Genomic DNA, 8,780 nt, shown 5'->3' with positions numbered 1-8,780 from the left:
CATAGTTTTGAATAAATGCTTAATTATAGCCTACTTCAAAGTGGTAACTTTCTGTGAAATTAACATAACTGCCCCTTGTCTCTTTCATATAGCAATATTATAAATACGTGTACCCCAATCTGTGCCTTTTAGTTCCAGATGAATAAATCTACTATAAGAACTGATGATTACGTTTTTTGTCACTGTGTGATTATTTGTAAAAGGGTTCATTGCAATTTTGCAATTTTGAGTTTTTAAAAATGTTTCCAAATTGCTATTTGCAAACAACTCTGTGTTTGTTTTAGACATAGGAACCTTTCAAAAGTTTCATCTTCCAAGATTGAATTGCAGATTTATATTCAGAAACTTTTTCAGAATATACTCCCTTCTAACCCTATATTCCCTTCTCCCTTTCCTCCCAGGATTGTATAGGCAGTTGTTAATGTGAATTTAAAACTCAGTATGAATGGCTTAGGAGGAAAAAATGTAAGGCCATCGGAATTTACTCTGGTCTTAATCTGGATTTAGAGACTCAATTGAATAAAGTACATTATGCTTGAATAACTGAAGTTTCTATTATTATGAAACCTTTTTAAAATAGAAAATAGCACCAACAACATGTTGAATGTTTTCTTGCACATTTCCTACTTTTGATTAGTATTTTTGATGTCTTACAGATAATTTAAAATGTCGCTATTCATTTTAAATTATGCATGTTAGCATTTATATGTAACAGGTCTTGTGATATGGTGGTGAGATCATTTCTTTCCTCAGACATCAGAGATCAGCACCCAGTTCTGGCTCCAGGAGACCGTGGGTTGGTCTCTCTCTGAATCTCTTTGGGGTCTTCTTTTTTCATCTGTAAAAATTAGACTAATGGTCTGATTTCTGAAGTCTCCAACCAATAAAGTTCTATGATTCTCACCAAAATAGTACTTATTTCTTATAGAAGGAACTCTTAATAAAGCTGATATACCTGGACCTCCCCTACTCTCAATAATTAGATTTCCCAATCTTTATATATTTCCCAGGGTTGTATATTTATAACTGTTGCTAATAACACTCACTATTTTTTTCATTCTTTCTATTTTATTTCAAGAAAAAGTTGTGGTTAGGAAAACTCTGATACACTCAGTTGGAAATATATACTGGCTCATGGTAGTGAAACATTGAAGCAAACTTTTGAGACCTGATTACCCTTAGCTTGGCAAGTAATAGTGAAAGATGGCTCTTGTTACCATTGGATTGTTTGCTCCTTTTTGTTTTCTCCATGCAGTTCTCCAGGTGGTTCCTATGTATCCTGAAAGGCAATCCATCCAAAACCACAATCTAATTAGCAAGTATTTCTTGAGCACCTATCATATGCGAGTCATTGTGCTAAATATGGAGGATACAGTTATGCATAAGAAATGGCCCCTGCCCTTGAGTGGATTATTTGGGGGGGGGCAGTGCCTATCATATGTAGACACATAACAAGTGCTTACTGAATGAATGAATGCATATGTGAATGAATAAATGAATAAGGCATACCCTTAACACATTCATGATTTATCTTAGGTAGATAAGATATACAGGTTCAGTTTAGCTCATCTTAATAGTAATTTATTGAACACCTTCTGTGTGCCAAACATTGGGTCTAGCACTGAAAATTTCGTTAGGGAGATAAACTATTGTATAAGTTGATATAGCAAGGCAAGAACCATTGTATGGATTATACTTTTCAATACTTGCCAATAGACATAACTTTCAAGTGCTCTAATGGGTGCTGAAGAGCTGGCTCATGTAGGCTTCATTTAGCACAGATTTAATTTTGATCTTAAAGTTGTTATAGGAGTTACATATAAAGTTATTGTAGTGTGGGGACAACAACAAGAAAATACTAAGACCTCAAACACCACTCATTGGTGGATAAAGGATTCTATGGCTCAGTACATAGTGCCAAAAGGAGGAAAGAAAGAGAAACCATTTTTTAGTTACTGCATACTGATGATAAAAGTGATGATGATGATAAGGATGACAGCTGCCTTTTATCCTGGGCTTACTAAACAGCAAATTTTGTCCTGAATGCTCTATATGCGTTACCTGATTGAATTTCCCCATAGGCCTTGGAGGTGGGCATTACTATCCCCACTCTGCAGATAAAGAATCTGAGGTTTAGCAGAATGAGATAACTTGCCCAAGCCAGAGAGGTGGCAAATGGTAGAGCTGAAATTCAAAGTCAAGTTTCCCTCGGTCCCCAGTTTCTCCTCATAATGAATGCATTACTGTTATCCTATCCTTGTTGTCAGAGTTCTCTGGTTACTTCAGGTCTGCTAATTGCTAACTTTATTCTTTCTGCAATTCATTAGGAGATTGTTGGCTACAAACAGTAGAGCTTAATCTAAGAACAGCTTTCAGGACTGCAATCTGTCAAAGAAAATTTTGTTAAGCTCTTTTCCAAAGTTTAGAAATACAACATTTTTCATAGTAATATCTAAAGCAATTTTAGAGACTTCTATAGAATATCAAATATGTGTCTGTTTCTTAAAGTGTGTGTATGTGTGTATACTTATTTATATACATACAGTGTCAAAAATGTATACACATTTTAAGAAAGGAAAAAACTATTAAAATTCTAATAATATATACTGATAACAAAAGATGAATACAAGTCACGTTTGACTTCTGCAATTACAAGAGGTGCTCAAAGTGGTTACCATCAGTGTCCAGACACTTCTGATTATGGCGAACTACTGCTTGAGCAACGTTGACCCAAGTGTCCACTTGTATACATTTTTTGGCAACCCCGGTATGTGTGTGAGTGTGTGTATGTGATTTATATACATATATAATCATTACAAGAATAAGATGAAGGAGGAGGTATGATTAGATGGTGGTTTTATGGAACTGGCAAACTGACCTGTTTAGAGAATGACACATGCATGTCATCATTACAGCAAGAAGTATGAGAGTTTCTAAATCTGAATAGAAAACATAAAGGAACACATAATTTTTTTATTCTCCCAAAAGGCAAATATAATAGAGGGAGGGAAGGATGGAGCAAAGCAGCTGCAAGGAGACTGGGGTTAAATGTCTGATCCTCTACTTTGACAACTGTAAAAACATATTTGATCACTGATGTCATTACTGGAGAGGCTGACATGCTGTCAGTCTGCAGACAACACAATCTTTTCATGCTTGTAGAGTTGCCATTTCTTGCTTATTTTACTATTAGGAACATGTTATCAGTTTGTTTACATCTGTAACCATATGTTAGTAAATTAGTATATATACAAAGAAAACTTTGACAGTTAAATTTTTGTTGAAGACAGTAATTTGAGTTTAGAGCTTCTTTTTTTCCAATCACAAATAAAACTAAAGTTGGAAATGTTATCAAAAGAAAGACATAAGAGTAATTTCTATTTAATTGCTTCAGTTACAAGTGCATACAAATAATGAAGTGAGTATATATGTGAAGTTTAACAAGGAGCTTATTTTCCCTGATACGTAACAACTTCAAACATACATTTGATTTTTTGCCTCAATGTGATTTAGTTGAAAGAGAAGGTGATTTGGTGCCTGCTAGTGTGGTAACAAATGCTTGCTATCACAGTTATTGTGTGGCTTTAATCATTAGGTCTCTTCTGTCTTTCTTTGTGTTGGATGGAGATGAGAATGCCTATCTTTCAGGGCTATAGTAAGAGTTCAAGGGAATATGTATGAAGCATTGAACATAGAGCTTATACTAAGTGTTGAATAAATGGTGATCACAATTTAGTAATGACCTAGGAAATCAGGACATTGAGAGGAGAATGAAGAAAAAAGGAATATTAGTAATAGAAAAATGCAGTGAAATCGATGAAAAGATGGTTTAAAATGGCCAGTGCTGAGAGAGGGAATAAACATATCAAAAGCCAAAATGTTAAAAGATAAGGGCACTCAATAGAAAAGTTTGTTTATAGAGTAATATTCTGACTTTTGGAATTGTGTTTTCACATGTAAGCACAGTGCCCCAGAAAAAAAGAAAGAAAAAGCAACAATATAAAACTATGGGAAAATTAAACAAAAACAAGAAAATTAGATTAAATATGGATCTTTTGTCCAAAAACAGTTGAACAATGTAAATAGAACAATAAGATAAAACAAAAACCCTGGGAAGTCTTGAAAAGAAAAACAAAGAAACACGAGCAAGGAAAAAACCAAACACGGAGGAGAAAGGGTTCAAGCATACATAGGTTTAAGCCAGTATAACACATACAACTCTGCTTCTAATTTTGACAGCAAAAAAAAAAAAAAAGATATCTGAATTGAGCAATTTACTCTTTAAAAAGGGCATATGTAATGTTAAAAAGCAATGATTTTTTAAATTCTCAAGTTAAAACAGAATGCTATATTTAAGCATGATATGTATGTCTGTGTTTTCATATACATGTGGAATTTTGGGGTTTTGACATGGAGAAGTCATTTGATTTCATTATAAGTTTACCCACCTAGATGCTAGAAAGGAGAAGCTTGATTGTTTACTCATTCACTCAACTCGATATAAATTACAGTTATAACAACAGAAAGAATAGAGATGGTAGCTAGTTAAAAATAGCCATGTGTCATTTTGCTGAATGGCTAAAACAACAACAGCAACAAAAATATTTTCAGCCATACATCAAGCCACCTGAAAATTCTTTGGGGATCAATTCCTTCCCTTCTATAGTAAAGTACCATGTGTACATCTACTACAAATCTAAAGGCAAATAGACTTGTTCCTGTTCACTTGTCCTTGCAATGAAGCATCTGCTCACTAGGTTTTCCGCTGTTATTTTTTATCCTGATTGTTTCAACTCAGAAACATCCTCCTATCACCTTTTCAGTTGTTAAATCTCTCTGTCCTTGTGGCTACATCTCTGTGCACCAGAGAAAAGATCTCATTAACAACGTAGATCTGTGTGTCCTTAGCACTGAGGCCCCTTGCTTGCAGCTGGAGGCAGCTCTTTGCTCAGCCCGCAGTGCAGAGTGACACAAACAGGCGACATCGTCACTGAGCACGAACTTCTATTACATCCAGGCAGACTGTGAGAACCATTTCAGAACCGCAGCAAGACACGAGGAAGCAAAGGTAATCCTTCTGTTTCTATATCCAGTTTTGGCGAGAAATAAATATTTCCATCTGGAAGGGACAATTGGTCAAAACTGAGGGAGTGGTAGGTTCAGTGTCAAAACTGAGAAGCCAGGAAATCAATTCATCAATCAGCTAGGAAATAAAGTGCAAACAGAGAAAGGGAAGAGCTTCTGATTTTGTTTGTGTGTGTTTATTTCAATGAAACCCTCATGCAAAATGAATGAAATGTTTTTTCAGGGTGGCTATAAAAAGGGGTGTGCTAGTGAAGGCTTTGTTACATGGGACGTACACTGCACACTAATATCTGGTAACAAGAGGAGGAGTTTTTGTCTTACTGGCATCTCCAAGTTGGAAAGACCTTTAGCGATCATACAGTCTGTCATGAATGATCACATCTAATACTTTTCTTTTTTTAAAGGGATAGCTGCAAAGTTTTGGACAAGACCTCTGCAGGCATCTGGAAACAGTGTACCCAGGTGGTGGGTCTCGTCTGTGGCAATATATTTTTCTGTCTGTCCAATTGAGTATGGCTGTAAAGGGAATAAAAACCCATGTAATCTCCAGCAGTGACAATTTAATCAGTTATACAAGGGGAAGAAGCAGAGTCCCCTCATTTTCATATTTGCATATTTGATTTTTGCATTGGGGAATAGGTTATGTTTTTCTATTACTTCCCATTCAATTTTAATATTTAACTTTTATGAGTAAATTTTTACAGTAGTAGGAAATACTGAGTCAAATTGGTCTAAGAGAAGGGCTCCTTTTCAGAAATAAAGCACTTGATGTGCCATGCTTTGTATAACATCCTTCCCTACAAAGACTCTATATGCCAACCATGGCTCTCTTGCTCCCAGCTTCTGCACGTGATGCTTCTGCTATTAACATTCATGGATCCACCCTGAAAATGAAGGCAACTGTTGGGAGAACAATGCAAAATGATGGGGACTGTACCGTAGTATGCCCCCTTTTTTGTTAATATTTCTTAAAATGGTAAATCTTAATAATTGAGTAATTGAAAAATTTCTGAAGAAGTGGGGTTTCTAAAATACCCAATATATGCAGGGGTTAGTTTTTATGAGGTTATAAAAGAGCAATAAATGCAGTTAAATTAATAAAACTCCATTGTTTTTACAATTGATGGAAAATATTATTGCCCATAATGTAGTCAAAGATTATGGGGTAGATTTTAAGATAAATAAGATGCAAGTAATTTGAAGTTACCCTTGTGTGACTCCCAGGAGTATTTAAAAAATCTATTCAAAATGGTGTTGGATGTGAGTAACCGGCACATGGATAGCTGGGTTTTTTTTGTTTTGTTTTTTTTAATGCATTAATGCATGTTAGCTTCCACTTGTGAAAGCCCCAAAAGAATGTTGGGTACTTTAAGAAAAAAAATAGCAATCTTACTTGTGGAATGTTTAAAAATTCAATTATAAAAACTGAACTCTGAAGCCACCATGTCACTGGAAGGAGTAATGATTTTGATTCTATATAATTTTACAAATAAAAATATTAAACAATAGTTTTGAAATGTCATGTGCATTAAAGTTAGTCTAAGTATACATTCACACATTCATTTGTACATGTGTGTATGTCTCTTTGTGTATATATAAATGTGGCCTGTTGATAATCAAATTGTATGAGAAATAACTAAATTTGGAATTCTGAAAAGATAAGATAGTTTTTATTAAAGAATAGAGCAGACAGTCTTTTTAGTTTATGTCCATGAACATCAGTAGCAGTACAGACGCATGGATAATCATTAGGTGCTTTGGGGGTGATCACAGATTTGCATTAAATTCAAGCACATAATATGTCAAGTTTTGAATATGTTCTTGTTTATTCAAATCTGCATTCTGATGATCACTCTTTCAAAGAGGTTACAAATATATGAATATGTGATCCAATAATTACATATTTAAATTAACCCTGTTTCTTTGAATATGTTTAATGATTGAATGATCCCCAAAACACTCAACTTCTCAGGGAAATATTCTGATGCCTCAGCATATTTTCTCAAGGCCTGGAGAGTATTAGATCTGCCTAGGAGTGCCTTGAAGCACAGAAACTCTGCTCTACCTAAACACACGTCCTAGGCTTTAATCACAATGGCTAGGTTCACATGAAAGCAATTAACCATATGATTGCCTTTCTAGGAGCCCAGCCTCATCAGTATCGTTCCTTCAGGCCAGCTGACAAGATTGGATATAGTCACCGACTTAAGTGGATGTGATTGCCTAAGAGGCACAAGTCTCTGAACACACAGTCCCAATTGCAGAGTAGGAATATTCATCCTCAATCTATTTTTTAGAAGTTTCCAATTCACAATCAACACTTTCAATTTAAATGATTAAGAGAAAATGATTATTCCATTAAACAATTAAGGGACACAAAGTAACATAAGAAAGTTGAGACCAAATGATAATGATCTGTTTATAGTATGTTGGGATTTTTTTTGAGGGGAGTCGTTTGTTTTGTTCTTTTTGGCAGGGGGGGGTGTTTATTATAGCTCTCAAAACCCAAAATAATAACATTTAAAGTTTGAAAGAGGTAAAAACGCCTAAGGAAAGCAATTTGTATTTGACTAGGCAAAGGTTAGAAAAGGTTAGATAAGGTTAGAAAACTAGGCCTGTGTGTGTGTGTGTGTGTGTGTGTGTGTGTGTGTGTGTACACACATACATGCGTAGTACTTTTTTTAGGCTTATTGAACATTGTGATTTCACTGGTCATTGCTGGACTTGGTGGTATATCAAGTGTAAACTTGAACCTTTCTATCATCCTCTTCTTGGTATTCTAATGGGAAGTTTCTGCTGGCATGATAAGATTTTTGGTTATTATCCATTAAAATGATTTCTCCAAAAGTGAGCTATTAAAGGATTTTTAATGCTTTCCTAGCTTAAAAGCCAAGTATGAATACAAGATCTGAGCAGCAGAAGTTTTCCAATGGGTTTGTCTTTTCTCAAAAACACTTTAGCAGATTAGCTTAAATATTCCTCAAATGCAATTAAAATGCACTAGACAACAAAGCCTGCTCTCCCCCTCCCCCAAATACTAAAGAATTCATGCTTCCAGTATGCACTGGCCAGAAATCTGGAAGGCTATGTGGTCTGATAAGCCTCACTGGTGCTGTATCTCATTCTGAAATGCCAATCAATGTACTTATTGCTCTGAACAACGTGTTAAAATTATGAGGTTGGTTCCCAAAAAGATTTGCACAATTTGGAATCTAACAGTTAATTTCATGACCTTCAATAAAAGAAAGTACACCCACGGAATTTTCGTCTTGATGATGTTGGGAGCCTCGTAAGTAAAAATACTTAACAATTAGAACAGCGATTTTTTTAAAGGTATTAGACTGATTTATCTTGAATCAGAGAAGACTATCAAAGTTAGTAAAAACTTTTTTCTGAATCTTATTTTCAAGCACCGAAAGCCAATTCTTTCTCATGTTCAAATATTTAGATAAATGATAAAACAGTTTATCTGCTGACTTGGCAAGTTGCGACCCAACCAAAGCACACAATTGTTCTGGCTCCTCACATTCAAAGCCGAGTGTTCTGAGAACCTAGGCGATCTGCTGAGCATCAGGAGCACAGGAGGTCACGTGCCGGGGACCTGAGGGGAAACGTGCTGAAAGGACCACAGTCTTTCGTCGTCATTGAGACCACAAACCTGATGGACTTCAAAACACGTGTCGCTGTATTCCATA

At 35.4% G+C, this 8,780-nt stretch overlaps 1 long non-coding RNA gene across 1 annotated transcript in view; it reads left to right on the top strand.

Annotated features, from left to right (window-relative positions):
- The first annotated feature begins 4,853 nt into the window (after positions 1-4,853).
- LOC109394535 (uncharacterized) overlaps positions 4,854-8,780 on the top strand; it is a 24,475-nt gene continuing 20,548 nt past the window's right edge. The window contains exon 1 of the long non-coding RNA XR_002126468.1: positions 4,854-5,068. This is a non-coding gene — a long non-coding RNA (uncharacterized LOC109394535). The remainder of the gene's footprint in view (positions 5,069-8,780) is intronic.

The sequence above is a fragment of the Hipposideros armiger genome, unplaced genomic scaffold (assembly GCF_001890085.2).
Source record: "Hipposideros armiger isolate ML-2016 unplaced genomic scaffold, ASM189008v1 scaffold_427, whole genome shotgun sequence".
Taxonomy (NCBI): domain Eukaryota; kingdom Metazoa; phylum Chordata; class Mammalia; order Chiroptera; family Hipposideridae; genus Hipposideros; species Hipposideros armiger.
Note: the sequence above shows the minus strand (reverse complement) of the source record. Positions and strands in the feature narration are given on the sequence as shown.